Genomic DNA, 20,631 nt, shown 5'->3' with positions numbered 1-20,631 from the left:
TTTTTAGGGTATATCTGAAAAGTTTTTATTACAAGAAAAAAAAATATTCTGTAACTATGCATGGTGATGTATGTTAATTAGATTTATTGTGGTGATTATTTCCACAATATATACAAATATTGAATCATTATGTTGTGTACCTGAAACTAATATAATGTTGTATGCCAATTATACCTCAATTAAAAAAAAAAGTCTCTTAGTGGTTGAGAGCAAAGGCTTTGGGTCCAGACTGACCCAGTTTGAACACCATCCCTGAAACTTGTTAGCTGTGTGAACCAGTGACAAACACATCCAAAGCCTCAGTTTCCTGGGAGGATTAAATGAGACAATAAGTGTGGAGATTCATAAAATAATGCTTTTTAAAGATGCACAACTCTGAAATGTTACAATGAAGTATCTTTTACAGAAGTCTCTTCTTTGGGCTGTGAGAGCATGTACAGATTCATTATATCTTGGGGTAGGTTATATCCAAAGGGAGCTAATTTTATTCATTTTATGCTTCTTATCATCAGTGTTTGAGGCAGACCATCTTAATTTGTCCATGAGTTCTAACCCTCTGTGCCAGGTGGGGCTTGCATTACCTTGAGCCTGGCCTCCACTGGGCAGCTCGCTGACTCTGTGTCTGTCTCTTTAGGCTAAATTATGCTGCAGTGACATACATGTGCAAATCTGACAGCAATGAAAGCTTATTTCTCACTAGAGCTACATGTCCATCACAGGTTGCTATAGTTGTGCTCCATGACAAATTCACTCCGGGACTCAGGCAGGTGGCTACACGTTTGTCTGGGGCAGTGTCAGTTATCACAGCCGTGGGAAGAGTGAATTGTATGCCGGCCCCTAAGAGCTTCTGCCAGGAAATACCCTCCTCTCACCTCCATTCACATTTCAATGGCCAGGCCTGGTGTCAAGGAGCAGAGACAGAAATCTCCCCGAGGGAGCAGCAGCAAATATGTGTGAAAAATAATGCAGCTTTGTGGTCACTGTTTTCTTCCAACAAAGGCTGAGGAGAGAAGAGTGTATGCATTTCTCTGTGAGGCAACCTGTTCGTTTTTTGTATCTCATACCTATGCTCAGAACCCAGGTGTGCTATTTACCCTGCAATCCACACACCGGATGCCACGTTATGCTCGGGGCACATCTGAAGTGTGAAAATATTTGCGATACGGGTTGCAAGTGTCTCGATGAAGAGGACTTTGTCATCTTCCATACTTCCTTACACATTTTATTCAATGACTCTAAATGTTTGGCTCCAGCATCCACTTCTCTGTTGCTTCCTGGACATCACTCCCAGATACCCCCTATCCCAGGCGTTGCTCAATTCCACAGGGTATACAACCTGCACAACCCTAGCCAGCACAACTGATTCCTCTCTCACTTCACACATTCCATCAATTCCTAATTTGTGGATTTTAAATATCACCATCCTCTCTTGGACAGAAGTAGAAAATGTATTCCCAGTATGAACATCTTAATCTAGGCCACCATCATCTCTTACCTGGATGACCCATTATGCACTGGTCTCCCCATGGCCAGTCTCAGCCCCTGCAATCTGTTCTCTATACTGCAGCCAAAGTGACAGCTAGAATGTAGAGGGAATCTTACCCAACGTTACCCTGCCACGGCTCACCGCAGCTCCTCTCATTCCCAGACATCTTCCATCTTCCTGGTTTTGTCTCCCGCTTAGAACCTTTGCACCTGCTGTTCATCCTGCCGGAAGCCTCTAGCCCCCAGCTTCACCTCACCTACATCGCCTTCATTTCTGCAGGAATGCCTTTCCTGATCTCCCTCTATTGAGTGGAGCCCAGGGATTCTCAGCATGGGTACTACTGACATTTGGGGGTAAGTCATTTTTAGTGATGAAGACTAGCCTATCATTGTAAGATGCTGAGCAGCATTCCTGGCCTCGACCCACTGGATACCAGTAGCACCCCTTCCATTCTAGTTGCAACAAGCAAAAACATCTTGAGGCCCTCTTGGGGAGGGGTCAAAATCACCCCCCACCATTGAGTATCACTAGTCTAAGTTAAACTCCCCTGAACTCTCTCCTCCCGCAGCACCTGCACAAATCAACCATCTCTGAGCAGGACAATGACATTTATTCAATGCAATTCATATTTGAGCTAACTACTTGACACATATCATTTCGCTGATCCCTCAACAACTCCATGAGGCAGGCAGCTGAGGCTCCAAACTTAACTCCTGCTTGGAACTGGGACTAACTCCAGCCCAGGCTCCAGTTCTGGCATCTGCTCTCTTGACCAGCTCCCAATAACACTGCCCACCATGAGGCTGTGATGCAGAGAACTTTAAGTCCTTGTGGGTGAAACTGAGCAGAGAGCCCCCAACCTCTGAGGGGTAATTCTAGTGGGTCCTCCCCTGAGACCACTCTCCTGCAGCTTGTCTTCCTAATACACTTACTTGACCAATGGCTACTGTACCTCTCTCTGTCAGATCCCAGGACCTCTCAGCCCCCAGGTGTCAAGTTTCCAGGGGTTGGGGACTGCTGCCACTTCAAGTTTGTTGTGTGGCTCTGAAAGAGGAACATGCTTTCTCAGGAAGCACACAGCAGAACCACCACCATCAGGTTTATGCCAGACTCTCTGGCCCCTGGGAAGTGATGCCCAGAGAAACGGTTAGAGCAAATACTATATTATCTCATATTCCCTAGAGGGACCTTTGAGCCTAGCAACCTCTGGGAAAGAATGTTGTCCCAGTAACATTGTTTTTCTTCAGACCTGTTTCTCTTGGTTGACAGAGAGATAGCATGATACTCAATTTTCCCATTAAGAAGATTTAAATATGTTATTATTAATAATGGTTATAGTGTATTAAGTATTTGTTATGTGATTGGAGCTGTGCTAAGTGTGCAATGTCCTATAATTCTCACAAAAGCTCTATGAGGAAGGAAACAGAATTTCACTTGCCTATCATCAAGCAGCTTGAAGTGGCAGATCTGGGACTTAATCTGGGTAGTCAGGCTCCAGGGCAAAACTAATGGATATAAATGGCCCTGAGCACACACATAAACAGATTTCAATACCTTTGTATAGCTGAATAATATTGCATTGTATGTATTCAACCCAATGGTTTCTAGTCACAGAGTTGTGCAACCACCACCATAATTAATTTTAGAATATTTTCGACCAAAAGAAACTGCACATTTTAGCACTCACACCCCACTTTCTACTTATCCTCCAGGTCTAGGCTATCACTAATTTTCCTTCTGTCTCTATAGATTTGCCTATCATGGAAATTTCATGTAGATGGAATTATGGATCTGATAACATTATGTTGAGTAAAAGAAACCAGATACTGTTATCAGATCCATAATTCATTTTTAAATTGTTGAATAACATTCCATTACCACATAATACCATGTTTTGTTTATCCAGTCATTCATCGATGGACATTTGGATCATTTCCAACGTTTAGCTATTATAAGTAGTTCTGCTGTGAATATTCACATATAAGGTTTGTTTGAAGACCTGTTTTCAATTCTTTTAGGTATACATTCAGGAGTAGGATTTCTGTGTCATATCGTAATTCTATTTTTACTTTTGAGGGACTGCCAAACTATTTTCCATAGTGGCTGTACTGTTTTACATTTTTACCAGCAGTGAATGATGGTTCCAATTTCTCTACACACTTGTCAACACTTACTGTTTTCTGTTTTGTTTTGTTTTTAATTTATAGTCATTCTAATGGGTGTGAAGTGGTATCTCATCATGGTTTTAATTTGCATTTTAATAGTGTTGAGCACCTTTTCTTTTTTTTAAAAAAAAGAAGACTATAGGTTTATTAGTATCAGAAATGTAAGTCTAATGATTGTCTTTTTTTAGCATCTTTCCAGGTGCTGATACATGCTACAAAGTAGATGACCCTTAAAAACATCATGGTAAGTGAAAGAGCCAGACACAAAGGGTAACATATTATATGATTCCATTTTTATGAAATGTCCAGAACAGGCATATCCAGAGACAGAAAGCAGACTAGCAGTTGCCAGGGGCTGGAGGCAGGAGAGAATGGGAAGTGACTGTTTAATGAGGAAGGGGTCTCCTTTTTTTTTTTTTCTGGTCTAAATTCTTTATATTTAATTAGTTAAGAAGAACCATTCATGATTACTTTTATATTGTATTCTTTTTTCTTTTTTGTTTTTTAATGATGACATTGGTTACATTGCGTGTTCATCTCCCATAGGTAGATTTCTTTCTGTCACCACATATTTGACTCCTTTTGCCCCATCTACCTCCCCCGTCCCCAACTTCCCTCCTGGAAGGGGTCTCCTTTGAAGGTGATGAAAATGTTCTGGAACTAGATAGAGATGATGGTTGCACAACATTGTGAATGTGCTAAAAGCTGCTGATTTGTTCACTTTAATGGTTAATTTTATGTTGCACGAATTTCACCTCAATACTAAAAAAGAAGTTCAAGTTCCCTCACGGTTTAAGAAATTGCAACAAGTACAGTAAAATATAACTTTTGGCCTGGCCGACTGGTAGAAATGCACAACAGTATTGGCAAGAGTGTGGGGAAACGAGCATGCTCATGAAGTACCAGGAGGGATGTAAACCGGTACAACACTTTGGGGAGGGAAGTTGGTAGATGGAGTTTGTCTTATTGAAGAACTATATTCTTGGGATCCTGGATACCTCAATTACAGCTTCTTCCAGAGTCTAGTGAAGCACATATGACTCAGAGCGTTCATCAAAACTTGCCAAGCTTCTGAGATGGATTTGCAAATGGCCCCCTCTACCTACTGTGTGTTTGCTCAGGTCTTCCAAGAAGTAGATGCTAAGATCGGATGAGACACACCAGGATTCACGAGCGAAGACTCCTGTGAGGGAGAATGAGAAGGACCTGGAAGAGGCTGTGAGAGCTGTAGACCACTGGGTATTTCTGACCCCCATGGAGAAGAGAATGATGGAGATAAAGTTGGATAAAAATATCTTAGACCACAGTGCAGTTCAAGAAAGTTTCGGTAAAGCTGATGGGGAGTGTGGAAGCCAAAGTTTCCATCCTAGGAGACCCACTGCACTCAGATGTTGACCTTGGCATGAATGCAGTGGTGATTTCAGGTTCTTAGTCATTTGTGTTCCCCACAGTTGTAGGCATGAGAGGTGCATTTCCATGGCACTTCACATATATTCGTGTACCCAGAGCCACCTTAATATTTCAAATACTCTTTTGTCAATTTGGTCTCAGTGGTTGGACCACGTGATTTTTTTCTAAGCTTGGAGAATGACTAGACTGAGTTCAAATGGGTCACCATCTCAGGAAAAAACATCTCAGTTTTTTCACTCCCCTCTGTCAGGTGCCTGTCAGGGACAGCGCTGGTCCCCATTTCTCTCTTGTGGGGCACTCTTAATCCCCAAGCCTACACATAGGGTTGACCAGAAGCCTCAAGTAGCTCTAACATTTGCATCTATGCCTTGGTGGCATGAAATTTCACTTATAGATATGTCTGGTTTATGGCAGCCTGGTGGTGGTAACACACTGACTTGGGGAACATTCTCCATGTACCCAAGGTGAGTTCAGGGCTCTGGGATACAGATGGATCAACATCACCCTGAAGCCTGAGTTGTGTGTGGTCCTTTGAAATGTTCATTTGCTCTCAAATGTTCATTTTCTGATGCCATCTCGAGCCTCAGTTTCCAAGTGGAGCGGAAATAGTGGCAGAAGTCTTTTCCCGTCTGCATTCTCTGCTGCTGGCACCTAGCAGGGTCTCCCATAGGCCAGCCATAGAGTCTGTACCGCATGTCCAGCCACCCACCAAGGATGTCCACGGCTCTCTCCTCCGATTTTTTTTGACACAGTTGCTCTGTAACATCAATGATTCCTTCCAATTAATGTCCTCTTTAGAGCCCTGGGTTTGGTCCCCAGCTCCATCTCTAACACACATTTGGCCTCAGGAAAAAAAAATTAACACAAACCTCTGGACCTCAGTCTCCTCATCTGTAAACTGGGAGTAGTAATAAGAGCACTTCCTTTCCAAAGTGGATCTCACGATTGGTCATATTATAAGAACATGCTATGTGACACTATGCCATCAGAAAATCTGTATGAGACATTCAACACCAAGCTTGAGGGTTTGAACTTTGAGAGTGGCTTTGCCATTGCACTCCGTACAAGGCATAGATGATTCCTGACTTACGATGGTTTGACTTATTATTTTTTTACTTTATGATGGTATGAAAGTGATATGTGTTCAGTAGAAACCGTACTTCTAGTGATATGCAGTACAATGCTCTCTTGTGATGCTAGGCAGGGGCAGCGAGCCACAGCTCCCAGTCATGAAGGCAAACAACTGATACTCTATAGTGTGTGCATTGTGTTAGATTATTTTGCCCAGCTATAGACTAATGTAAATGTATTGAGTACGTTTAAAGTAGACTAGGCTAAGCTATAACGTTTGGTAGGTTAGGTATATTAAAAGCATTTTTGACTTACAATATTTCAACTTAGGATAGGTTTCTTGGGATATAGCCCCATCATAAGTCGAGGAACATGTCTATATTGAGTTTCGACTGTGTGCGCAGCACTGTTACAGGTCCTAGGGACAGAGAGATACATCATATTCAGTCCCAAACCCATTATCTGCCACAGTGTCCTGTGCAGGGCTGTGAGGGAGACACCTGCTGGTGACTATGGGGAAATGTGGAGGAAGAAATGTTTTCTCTGGGACTTAAAGATGAATAGTTCTCTTGACTGAAGCAGGGGAAAGGGAGTTCCTGCTACAGGGACTGACATTAATAAAAGTATAGAGTAAGAAAATGCATGGTTGGATGATATCCACATGCTAGGGCAGTGGGGAGAGATTAGCTATGAACTAAAGGCTGGACTATGGGAGTTGGAGTGGATTCTGCAGAGGGCAAGGGACATGACCATGTACTATCTTGTTCCCTCCTGTTCCTTACAGGTCTATTTGACGGGGTGAGTATCCTCCTGTGCTAGGGAGGCTTGGACCGAGTTGCCTATGGAGAAGTAGTAACAGGAGCTCTCAAACACCTGCCAAACAATGGGCTGTACTCACAGGTGGATTCTGGGGAAGGAGGCAGACTCTCCTAGGGCTGAGAACTGGACTTCTCCTCCAATTCTAACACCCACCCTAATTGTGTATCTCTAGGCTAAAGCGAGATGGGAATATTTTTGGTTTCTCGAATGTGCCAGCCTCTCTCTCTCCCCAGGTCCCACCACATCTTTCACACCTCACTCCCAACTGCCTCAATCAACCAGTCTCAGATCACATGTCATCACTTCCAGGAAGCCTACCACATCCCTGACTGGTTCAGGTCCCTCTCTGACTCCTAGCTTCCCTTAAGTCCCCATCCCACGGTGTTGCTATCACCTGGTTATGTGTCTGCCTCCTACAGATCTCCTCAGGACAGCGATGGCATCTCACTGTTTGCATGTGGTGTTCCCAGCACCTAGGATGGTAAATATTATATAGAAGAGTAAGTATTCAATAAATATATACACTGAAGAAAATAATAAAGGACATGCATGGTGCCATGAGACCCTATAGTGCAGGCAGGGGAATGGGGGATGTGCCATCTGAGCTGAACTCTGCAAGGGGAACAACAGTCCCCAGCACAGTGTCAGGGAGAGAACTGCAGGTAGAAGAACCAGCATGAGGAAAGGCATGGAGAAGTGCCTGGAACGGGGTCAGGGGAGGCTGGGGGGTCAGACCGGGTTCAAAATGTGAAGGGCCTTGAAGGCACCTAAAAACTATAGCTCTAGCACCCAAGGGAAAGGGTGGGCTGGAAGGAGAGGCAAAGGAGAGGCCTGAGTAGCCAGCTTGGCAAAGGAAGATGCGAGCCTGGATTAAGTGTCTAACCAACACTTTTCTATAAGCTCTATCCCAGTAAGAAGCAGAAGACCCAGAATGTAGGAGAAGTCTTGGGGAATTTCTTGGTACAACTCAAATCAGGAAAGGATCTGACATCAGAGAGACAGACATTCAACCAATAAATGAATCCAGGGCTAAGGAGAAAGATCTTTAATACTGCTTCTGTATGCCCAGAGAGGTCAGCATACAAGGGTAAGGCCATAGAGGAGGTCAATATTAAACCAGGATTGGAATGGAGGAGATCAAGGTCACAGTTCAGCTGCATCATACAGCCCTGCCTGGAGGAAGTGCTGTGACCTTGGACAAGTGACTCGGCCTCTCTAGGCCTCACTTTCTCTTTTGTAAAATGGGGTTAAGTTATACAATAAGAGACACAATGCATGTAAATAGCCTGACACAGAGTAAGTGCTTGATTGAGGTGAACTTCCTCCTTCAACCCCCATTTTTAATTTTTCTTGAACTATGAACACTATTATTTGTCTCACAGATATTTATTGAGCACCTACTATGTGCTGAGCAGTATGTGGCCACTTGAGAAACAATGATGGATTACCAGTTTTTTGAACCACAGCCTTGTAGCTTTGCTTACCTTTTCTTCCAGGCAGAACCCATGCATTTCCAGATCTCTGCACTGGGTTGGACCTGGGGTGGGGGGCGGGGGGCGGGGAGGCAGTGGTGACCAATAAATATTGGTTTAAGTCTTTTTACTACCCAAACATTTATCAGTATCTGAATAACTTATGTGCTCACCTGTCTCCCTCCTTTGTCCAGAAGCTTTTAGAAATGAAATTTGGGTCCCTGTCATCTTTCATTTCTAGCACAAACTAGGTATTAACATAAATATTTACAGGATAAAATTCCCACTAAGGATTGGACAGTTAAGTCAAGTTGAAGCACTCTTTAAATCCTCAGTCAACCTTTTGCTCAAGAGATCTCCTCTTCTCTGAGATTAGTCTTGTCTGGTGGCAAATGAAGGAAGGCTACCTCATGTTTGATCTGCTCTTTGACAACTAGGTTCGGTCAGTACTGGCCACACTAGCTGGTTAGTTTGATAAGCATGACCAGCCTCAGTACCTGAAGACTGTACATGAGATAAGTCTTCTCTCCAGGTCAGAAGAAGTTCAGCCCCACCATGCGTATATTGAACAGATGTGTCAGAAATACCTGAGACCATTGCTGGGGAGACTGCTGTGGCCAGAACTGACATAATACTTGCTCTTATAGACATTACAGTGGAGGGAAGAAGGTAGATGATGAAAAACTGAATTTAGTAAAGAGAGTGAGGAGTTCGAGAATGTGAGGTGTTAGCCTGAAAATAAAAAGGCCTTTCAAAGTGAGAAGCAACAAGTATTTATTTGAGATCAATAAAAATAGCTATTCTGGAAGCACTGATTCATGCAGCACTGATTTGGACAGAAGCCCAAATAGAGCCTTGATTAGGAGACAAGGGCAATGGGTATTTATGAGGAAGGGGAGGGGAACAATTACATCAACAGAAGGAAGGCATTTCTATTAGTGCAGATAATATAACATAGTGATGCTAATTGTAAACAATGTTTTTTCAAAATTTTAAATCCAGTAGTCATAGTCCTGTAGTCATCATAACTGCTTCTTGTTATCCTTGAAGCAGTTGTTTGGGATATGATGTTGCTTCAGGGCCCAGGCCAACAGTCATTTTGCCCTGTTTTAACATTCCAAATGTTCCTTTGGAATGGCGGCTCCAGCTCTATTTTAAAGTGGCTCTGTTTTATGGTATGTTTGTTTGTTTGTTTGTTTTTTGACACTGTCTCCCTTTGATCAAAATCTTTCCTTAAAAATGTCACTGATCAGTTATTAAAACATCTTTGGTCCTCCATTGTTGGGTGGCTCATTCTGGGTATGTCACACCATTGTCAGTCCCTCGACTACAGAAAGGCTCATTCCCAATGTGTCATGTCCCATACAGCAAAAGAAGATTGTTCTCTTTCCTTAGGAGCCTTAGGTAATTGGCTACGAGAGCCCATGACCTAATCCACAGAGAGTAGGGCAGGCTGGGGTGGGGTAAGGAGATTCATGGAGAAAGTGGCATTTTAGGTAAGACATTCTGCTCCAGAGTCAGAGAGAGAAGAAAAGGTGCATCAGGCAGAAGAGACAGCATGTACAAAGGACCTGAGGTGGGAAGAAAATAAACCGTCCAAGAAACAGAAGAACAATGTGACTGGGGTCTTGGACAGCAAGGAGGGAGGATGGCTTAAAATGACAGATGGGGATCAGATTACAAAGGACATTACCCCATAATCCCAACTGGTACAAGAGGACACTCTTTTACCCTGGCGATACTGGCTATGACACACACATACAAGGGTAAGTGGGATCCTGTGACACCAATCACACTGAAAAATGAATTTCAGATAAATTAGGGAATGGCCATTCACATTTCAGAAGGATTTTGCAGCTCACAGACTTGCTTTTAAGGTGTCAGGAGTCATTTGTTTTCCCTCAGCAAATATTTATTGAACACTTATTAGGTGCCAGCCTGTGGGAACATAAAGGTGCTACCCTGTCAGAGCTGCCAGTCTGGGTGGGGGAGGGCCGGTGTCGATCAAGTACCATGTGTATAACACAGCACGGTGAGCATTATGAAGGAAGTAGAACATTGAAAGTAGAAGCCTCAGCCTCACTCAGAGCTCCAGAGACCTTCACCTCCATGCACACCCAGCAGCATGGATGCTCACAGTGGCCACTCTCAGTGCCAAGTGCATTGCCTGCTATCCAGGGCACCACATGTCATGCTGTAGTAGTTGGCTATTTGACGCTCTGAGCCTTGTGAGGCTCGGAGGAGGAGAACGCCACCTCCAATTCCCATTTGCATCTCTTGACACTTATCAAATGCCAAAGTTTGGGCTTGAGCCTAAGCGGAAAAACTATCTGGAAACTGTTGCTAGGAAGTAGGATGAACCTGTGGCTCTGTCTCCACCTTTGCCCTGAGCTATGCATCAGACCTCATCTGCCTACAGCTCTGTGGCTGCTCCTTAGGGATTCTTTTAATTTGCACAAATGAGGTGGAGGTGAGGAACTGAAGTTAACTTTTAATGAGCTCCCATGTGTCACTGAAAATCCCAGGGCTTGTTCACTAACGAAACTTGAAATTGGCTCCTTGGGGTTATTATGCCAGCAGAGTTTGGCAGAGTGTGCAGGATGCATGTCCCACTAGGCTCCTTAATACCACAAGTTGATAATATTTTTAATTTATCTATGTTCTCAAGGAAGAATGCCCAGAAGCTTTGCCTAATGGGCACAGGGGGCACTGAGGTGGGGCTGGAGGTGGCAGGTTCAGACAAATTCTAATAATTGCCTGCTAAGGAGACCCCATGACATCACTTCAGTTGAATTCTCTAGGGACTTGTTGTTTTTCTTTCCTTTTATTCTTTTTTTTTTTCAGTTTATTGGGGGTAACATTGGTCAATACAATTATATAATTTTCAGGTGCACATTATAATTTGACATCTGTATATTCTATTGTGTGATTACCACCCAGAGTCCAGTTTCCTTCAGCTACCATATGTTTGATCCCCTTTGCCCACTTCACCTTCTCCCTACCTTCCTATATTTGACACCCTTTACTCCATCTACCTCTTCCCTATTCCTCCACCCCCTACCCTCTGGTAACCACTAACTAGTCTATTGTCCATGTTCCTGAGTCTCTGTTTGTCCTGTTCTTTGTTGCTTTTAGGTTTATATCCCACATATAAGTGATATCATGTGATTTTCAACTTTTTCAGTCTGGCTTATTTCGCTTAGTATGATTGTCTGAAGGTCCATCCATGTTGTCGCAAATGGCAGTATTTCATCTCATCTTATGGCTGAGTAATATTCCATTGTATATATGTATCACAGTTTCTTTAGCCAATCATCTATTGTAAGTCACTTCGGTTGCTTCCATGTCCTGCCCACCGTGAATAGTGCTGCTATGAACATCAGTGTGCAAATATCTTTTTGGATATGGGTTTTCAAGCCTTTGGGGTAAATACCCAGTAGAGGGATTGCTGGATCATATGGTAGATTAGTTCTTAGTTTTTTGAGGAACCTCCATACTGTTTTCCATAGTGACTGTACCAATTTGCAATCCCACCAGCAGTGTATGAGGGTTCCTTTTTCTCCACATCCTCTCCAGCATTTGTTATTACTTGTCCTGTTGATTATAGCTATTCTAACAGGTGTGAGATGGTGTCTCATTGTGGTTTTGATTTGCATTTCCCTGATAGCTAGCGATGTTGAGCATTTTTTCATATATTTGTTGGCCATTTGTATGTCCTCTAGGGAGAAGTGTCCGTTCAGGTTCTCTGCCCATTTTTTGATTAGATCATTTATTTTTTTGTTGTTATTGAGTCCTATGAGTTCTTTGTATATTTTGGATATTAGGCCCTTATCAGAGGCATTGCTTGCAAATACGTTTTCCTATTCGGTTGGTTGTCTCTTTACCTTGTTGACGACTTCTTTTGCTCGGCAGAAGCTTTTTAGTTTGATGTAGTCCCATTCGTTCATTTTTGCTTTTACTTCCCTTGCCTTTGAGGTTAAATTCATAAAATCCTCTTTAAGTCCAAAGTCCTTGAGTTTAGTTCCTATGTTTTCTTCTATGCATTTTATTGATTTCGGTCTTATATTCAGGTCCTTAATCCATCTGAGTTAATTTTGGTGTGTGGTGATAGACAACAGTCTAGTTTCATGCTGACACTTAGTAAATGCTCAATAAATGCTAAGTAGTATTGTTTCATCACTCAGTAGAGTTCTGCAGGTGTTCGAGCCAACCAACTATTTCATTCACCTGACCCCACGTTTTGAAAACACGTCCAGTCTTTCATCCAACTAGCACTTATTGACTGTTTTCTGTGTTCCAGGCTCTGGGAATTCAAGCACTGAGCAAGATAAAGTCCCCCACCTTTCTGGTGTTTATAGTGGGGTAAAAATAATTCACAAGAATGTGAATAAGTGAATTAAAGAGTTACACATTTGTATTAGTGTCTTAAAGGAAATAAAAACATGATGTGATTTTTAAAATCGTGTGTCCTAGGCATTGAACTAGATGCCTTCGTGCTTCTGAGGTTGTTATGCTGTACACTCATATGAGTGACCAGTTGAGACCTGGATGCTCTAGAAGAAGCATTTTCTCATGATTAAATGTATCTAAAGAGGAAATGACCCACCCAAGGAGGAAGGGAGGCTTCAAACAGAGGTCGTCACCCTTTCCCCCATCGGATGTAGAAGAGGTGACAGACTACTAAGTGATTTGGTAGGGACTGTTTCAGTTGTCAGGGACAGAAGTATAAATTTTAGGCAAAAACAAACAAATCCATTGACTCCTGTACTAGGACATGCAGGGATTGAGGGAGGTGACTTTGGGACTCAAGTCATGTCCTTAAGGTTCTCTTGCTTTGAAATTACCAATTTTCATGTATGATTTTATTTCATTCTTTTTTTGTGTGTAGACAAGTCTCATTTTAAATATTCTAGATGGGAGATCCCACAGAGGAAAAAGAGGGCTTCTCTCTCCCACCATCCACATGATTTTGTTTTATGATAAAAACCAGTCATTACTGTTCCTACTCATAGAGGAATAGTCATACCTAAGTTTAGTGACAGTTGTGTAGTCAGTGTGAATGAGTTTGCAGTCTTTGACGAACACCTCCTCATTTCCTTCATTCCCCAGCCCCTGGCAACCACACATCTACTGTTTCAATGATTTTGGTTTTTTTCGAACCCACATTTAAGTGAGATCATACAATATTTGTCTTTCTCTTTCTGACTTATTTCATTTAGCATAAAACCCTCAAGGCCATCTGCATTGTTACGAAAGGTAGGATTTCCTTCTCTTCTATGGCTTAAAAATATTCCTTTCTGTGTATATGAGTATGGATGCATGTGTTTACCCCAAATTTTCTTTATTCATTCATCCACTGATCATTGATAGATATTTAGTTTATTTTCACCTCTTGGCTATTGTGAATAATGTTGCAAATAACATACGGGTGCCTATATAATATGAGATAGTGAATTCAATTCCTTCAGATAAATACCCAAATTAGAATTGCTAGATCATGTTAGTTCTATTTTTAATATTTGAGGCACTTCCATACTGTTGTCCATAGTGGCTGCACCAATTTACAGCCCCACCAACATTGTATGAGGGTTCCCTTTTCTCCACATCCTTGTCTTTGGGCTGTTTATCCAGTGCTATGCTTTGGGCCAGCTTAGCATCAAAGGCCTTGCAGTTTCTCATAGTTGTAAATAATGGATATTTTAACCTTAGTAAATATTCCACATGCTTAACAAATAAACAAGATTATTTCAGATGATGATAAGACCTATGAGGGGGGTAAATGGAGGAATGGGATGAAAATTAACTGGATGAGGTGGTACTTCCATAGTAAAGGAAGGGCCTCTACAAGAAGGTGACATTTCAATCGAGCCCTGAATAATGAGACTCAGTCACAAAAGATCTGGGAGAAAAGCATCCCCAACGTAGGGAACAGCACATGCAAAAGCCCTGAGGAGAGGAAAGACGAGCTCTAATAGGAGATCAGAATGGAGGTCAAGGTGACCCAGTGCAGTGAGATAAGTTGTAAAAAAGGTTCAAGGGGTCAGCAGGGGCTTGGTGGTGCACAGTCCCTTTGGCTATGAAAGGAGATCAACATTTATAGCAAGATACTGCTTTGAGACATGAACTGAGGCTCCTCTCATTCTCTCACTTCCTTGCATTTTCAGGCGCCCCATCATTCTCAGCAATTGCTTCCAACACGTGTGGCCTGCAAGGGGGCAGCGAGCTGATGCAAGGAGCATAGATACTACAAGGCTTGCCTTTGAGTTCCAAGATAGACCCTTAAAGCTCATAGCAGAAATAACAGGCATGAAAGACAACGTGATTTAAGAGCCAGGTTTTCTGAAAGAAAAAGCAATAATGGCAACACTTATTCATCATTTACTGTGTGCCAAGCACAGGTGGTGCTTGAGACAACCCTGAGGTGCATATTGGTGTTGTCTCCATTATATAGTTAAGAAAACCAGGGCACAGAGAGGGGAATTGACTTGCCCAAGTCATATAGCAGAGCTGCAGCTTAAACCCAAGCAGTCTGACTCCGAAGCCTATACTCTTGAGGGCGATTTTTGTTTCCAGTGGTCTGGCTTTAAATTTTAAGAGTCATGGCATGGCCCTGCCTCCACCCCACCCCACCCCAAGATGGGCCAGGGTGGCCTGTGAGAAGAATGAAGGAGGAACCTGGAGGTGAAAGGACAGAGATGAGCCCTCCTCCTAGACTCTTGTAAGAGTGTCTAGTACACAGTGGGGCTCAGGCTGCCTGGGCAGCATCAAGAGACCCAGAAAAGGGAAGAGACAGACTTCCTGAAGGAAGGACAACGGAATCACCAAAGAAACTTACTGGGATGGGCAGAAACAGGGATGGGGCTGTTGGCAAAGTGGGAGGAAAATAAAAGTCTGCAAAGGATGCCGGAGTATGGGCTGGGGGCCTCCTCTTCTGTTCTGGGATGGCCAGGGACCTCTGTTTTGGGAGGTACCTGCAGATCAGAGAAATGAATCTGCCTCTATGGATTCTCCTGTGTGATTCAAACCCTCACACGTGCCCATTAAGTCTGTCTTTAGCCCTGGTCCCTCTCCTGCTCAAACACCTCCCATGGCTCCCTCTTGCCCACAGGATAAAATCGATATCTGGGCTCTGGGAGAACCCGGATCAGCCTGGGTTCTTATGGTCAGCAGGAGAGGCAGGCAGGGTCCAGGGGTCAGAGACACCGGACCCCTCCATCCAGCCACACCCAACAAGCCAGGCCCCAAGCGCCCCCTGCTGGCTCTCGGGGAGCCTGGGGCAAAGGTGATAGCACAGATTTTTTTTCTCCTGGGAACCTGCAAAGGGAGATGTGTGGGATCAGGGTGGATCCCAGGCCAGGCGGCAGAGGGTCACTGAGGGCCCGCCATCAAGACCCTTAATGGAAACTCAAAGCCTGTTTGTACTGGGAGAGGAGACATTAACACGCCATGCACAGATCACCCTTTGAAGGGGATTGGGACATAGTAGAGGAAAGAAATGTGCCTTAGCTGGCAGAAAAGCGGGGTCAAAGGAAGGTTTTAAGCATATATATATTTATAAATTCATTTATTTAAATTAGTTTCAAGTAGACAGTACATTGTTGAGACATCTATATTGTTTATAAAACGATCCCCCCAATTGTTCCCTCCCTCCTCTGGCCCTCCACTTAGCCATCGTATTAATGCTAACTTCATTCCCCGTGCCGTGCTCCACAACCCTGTGCCCAACTATCGACTACGAATTTGTACTTCTTTAACCCTTCACCCCATTCTCCCAGCTCCACAACTCCCCTCCCCTCTGTCCGTCACCAAATGTCCACTATATTTGTGAGTCTCTTTTTGATTCGTCTGTGCTTTTTGTTCCTTAGATACCGCATATAAGTGAAATCATATGGTGTTTATCTTTCTCTGTCTGACTTATTTCACTCAGCGTAATAACCTCTAGGTCCATCCATGTCGTTGCAAATGGTAGATTTCATTTTTTTTAATGGTTGAGTAATATTCCATTGTATATATGAACCATAATTTCTTTATCCAATCGTCTGCCGATGGGCATTTAGGTTGCTTCCATATCTTGGCTGTTGTAAATTGTTCTGCCATGAATATTGGAATGCATAGATCTTTACGAATTATTGTTTGGGTTTTCTTTGATTAAAAACCCAAAAGTGCAATTGCTGGGTTAAAAGGTATATCCATTTTTAATTTTTTGAGAAACCTCCATTCTGTTTTTCATAGCAGCTGTACCAATTTGCAATCTCACCAACGATATATGAGGGTTCTCACCAACAATGTACGAAGGTTTTTTTAAGATTGAGGGAGGAAATGATAGCATTATTTGTATTCCAATGGGCATCATCCAATGGAGTTCAGGATACATACTCAATATACAAAAATCAATTATATTTCTGTATTCCAGGGGTCAGCTAACTATGATCTATAAACCAAATCTGGCCTGCGGCCTTTTTTTGTACGGTCTCTAAGCTAAGAATTGTTTTCTATTTTTAAAGGATTGGAAGAGGAGCAAGAGGAAGGGGAGGAGGAGAAACCTGATGGGGCACGCAAGGTCTAAAGCATCTGCTACGTGGGCCTTTACAGAGAAAGTATGCCAACCCCGATATACGATACTACCAGTTAAGAATCGAGAAATATATGTTTTAAAATATCATTTAAAAAGTATTATATACCAGAAAAGGTGGAATTCTCAGGTATAGATCTAACAAAATACGTGCAGGATCTCTATGATGAAAAAACTTCAAGACGCCGATGAGAGAAATCCAAGGAGACCCAAATTAATGGAGAGACAGTGTTCATGGATCAAAAGACTCGATATTGTTAAGATATTAAGACTCCTCAAATTGATCTCTTGATTTGAAGAAATTACAATCGCAATCCCAGGAGGACTTTTTCTACAAATAAATTATTATAAAATTTACATGAAAATACAAAAGACTTCGAATAGCCACAATTTTGTTTTTAAAAGGAAAAGTGTACTTTAAGGATTCACATGACCCCTTTCAAGGCGTACTATGAAACTACAGTAATCATGACAGTGTGGTATTGGTGAAAGATTAGACACATAAATCAATGGACCAGAAGTGTCCTAAAAGAGATCCACCCAAATTTGGTCAATTGATTTTCAAAAAAACATGAAAGACAAGTCAATGCACAACTGGAATAACTGCACATCCGTATGCCAATAAAAAAGGCAACTCAGAACTCACACTTGTACAAAATTTAACTTTACATGGATCGTAGACCTAAATGATGTAAAATCTAAAACTAAACACTTTTAGAAGAAAAAGTAGAAAATAGCCTTTGTGATTTGGGATTAGATAAAGAGTACTTATATACAACACTGTTAGCATAATACATAAAAAATAAAATATTGATAAATAGCGCTTTATACACAGGGAGTTTCCTAAAGAAGAAACTGGGCAAACGAAGGACATATGGAGAAACAACACTTTTCACTGTGCATTTTCTTTTTTTGACGAGTGAATGTATCCCCTGTCAAAAATATTGCATTTAAAAATGCAGGCACCACCTGTCGGCCTCATCTACTGAGCCTGGAGTATTCTCCAGGTGATCTGATGTGCCTAGGGCTGAGACATACGTTGAAAATCACATCTTTTGTACGTTAAAATGTATCTCTAAAGCAAAGCTGGCCAAATTCACCCCATCCACCATCACCAACTGACTGACCTTGAGCAAGTTAATGTTAGTCAAATTCACCCCATCCGCCATCACCAACTGACTGACCTTGAGTAAGTTAATCTCTTGGATCCACAGGACTGGTGTGAGGATGAAATCAGTGCTTACCTCGGGGAGCTGAAGTGTCACCTTCTCCCTTCTCAGTAGTCTACTTCTGTTAATAGGACCATGAATCTCAGTGTCTGTAGACTTGCCAGGCCATACGTGTTGTAGGAGAGGTGTTTAACCACGCCTATATCTTACATGAATGTATGTTTACCTATTGCTATACAAATAAAATTTCTACACCAAAAGTTATTTCATTAAGAGAAATCCAATATATAATTGATAACGATACCTCCGGCCATCAATGAGCATGAAGAGAATTCGTGCAAAGTGAGAGAAATTTTGGAACTATTTTCTAACACAGTGCCATTTAAAAAAAAAAAAGAGCAGTTTAAATACTTAACACTTAAAGATTTTAAAGACCCCACAATGATGATTTTATATCATGGAAAGATGAGTTAATGGCATGGAAATACGTTCGCAATATATTATTATATGAATAACCCAGATTAACAAAGATATATATGATAAAAGAGAGTTTGGGGGCAAGTTTGAGGAAAAATGCACATAACAGAAAAGTTACCATTTAACCGCTATACAGTGTACAATTTCGTGCACTTAGTTCATTCACAATGTTGTACAACTACCACTTCTATGTAGTTCCAAGACATTTTCACCACCCAAATACGAGACCTTGTCCCAATTAGGGGTCACTCTCCATTTCCCCTTCCACACACCTCCCCCGACCCAGACCCTGGAAACCACCAATCTCCTTTAAGCCTCTGTGGATTTGCCTGTGCTGAACATTTCATATAAATTAAGTCACGCAGTATGTGACCTTGTCGTCTGGCTTCTGTCACTTAACATAATGTTTTTGAAGTTCATCCCCGTCGTAGCATGTATCAGTGCTTCCTGCCTTTTTATGACAGAGTAATATTCCTTGTGGAAGATAAATCACATTTTATTTATCCACTCCTGTGCTAATGGATATTCAAATTGTTTCCCAAATATCTACCATTTGGCAATTGTGAATCGTGCCACCACGGACACTGTGTAAAAGTTTTTGTTTCAACACCCATTTTTGATTCTCTTGGCTACAAACCGAGGCATGGGATTGCTGGGTCATATGGTAATATGGTTTATTTCATTAAGGAACCACCAAACTGTTTTCCACAGTGGGTGTTTTTCCACCGGCAATGTGTAAGTGTTTCAATTACTCCACATCCTCACCAACACTTGTCATTTTCCCTTTCTCAGATTCTGGCTATCCTAGTGGCTGAGAAGTGGTATCGCATCGTTGCATTGATTTGCATTTCCTTAATGACTGAAATGTAGAGCATCTTCTCATGTGCTTGTTACATGTAAATGTAATCTATTTAGATGTGAATTCAAAATTTTATTTGTATAAAGATTACAAGTAAATAAAAACCTGGAAGTATGTCAGAGAATATGAACAGTGATTTTGACATGTTTGGATTATTGATATGGATGTGTTATATTTCTTACTTTTCCTACTGGCATTTTCTTCAGTGAAGACATATCATTACAGGACTAAGACAAATGTTTTAAATAAGGATTCTAAAGGCAAAGAAAAATGGAATTTTCAGCTTAGATCATTTTAAATATTTACTCATTCCATGTTACAGTATTCCTCTTTCATGCTGCAGCCAGTAAGCCTGCCGGCCCCCACCGAGCGGGTCCCTAAAAGGCTCTGACACTTGTACCCCCGACCCCCCATGCCAGAGAGGAGCAAGTCCTGGGGCGGCCGCTGTCCAAGGTGCTGGAAGAAGTGCCTCACCCCACTCCTTCCCCTTCTGTCTTCCTCTCACTATTGCACACCCATGAGACCTCCACTTCCCAGAACGTCTAGGCAGAAATGAAGTCCGGGTTGTACAGGCCTGGGGAAAAAACTTTTTTCTTGTTCCTAGCTTCAGGCCAGCTTCACATCAGAGACCCTTGTAATTTCTCAGATACAACTAGGCATCGTTTGTTGAATTTACTGAATCTTCTCATGATAGTTTTCTTCAATGGCAGGATGCCACATTTCCCAAAACTTAAATGTAACTAATACGACTTTAAAACATTTTACATTTTGGAACATGATGCAAAACGAAGGGAAAAGGGAGAAAATTAATCTTCACCGAGGACTGAAGCTTACCAGATAACTACTCGGCCGTGTTGCATGCGCTTGCTTATTCAATCCCCACAACAGTGCAGTAAAGTGGCTACTGTTATATAGTAAAGGAACTGAGGCTTAGAGAGAGAAACTATTTTCCCCGAGCCAAACAGCTAGTAGACACAGACTGCGACTGTGACCTTGAGAGTACAACTCCTGGGTGTGCTGGATCCAGGGTCATCTCAACCTGCTTCCAGCTACCTGCTCCTCCTTCCTTAAAGAGTAGTCTTGTGTTCGGGATCCAAGATGGAGCTCCAGCTACCACGTCAATGTTCTAAG

Source organism: Pteropus medius, unplaced genomic scaffold (genome assembly GCF_902729225.1).
Source record: "Pteropus medius unplaced genomic scaffold, Ma_sr-lr_union100, whole genome shotgun sequence".
In the NCBI taxonomy this organism is placed as follows: domain Eukaryota; kingdom Metazoa; phylum Chordata; class Mammalia; order Chiroptera; family Pteropodidae; genus Pteropus; species Pteropus medius.
The sequence above is the reverse complement of the archived record's forward strand: the minus strand, read 5'-3'. Positions refer to the sequence as shown.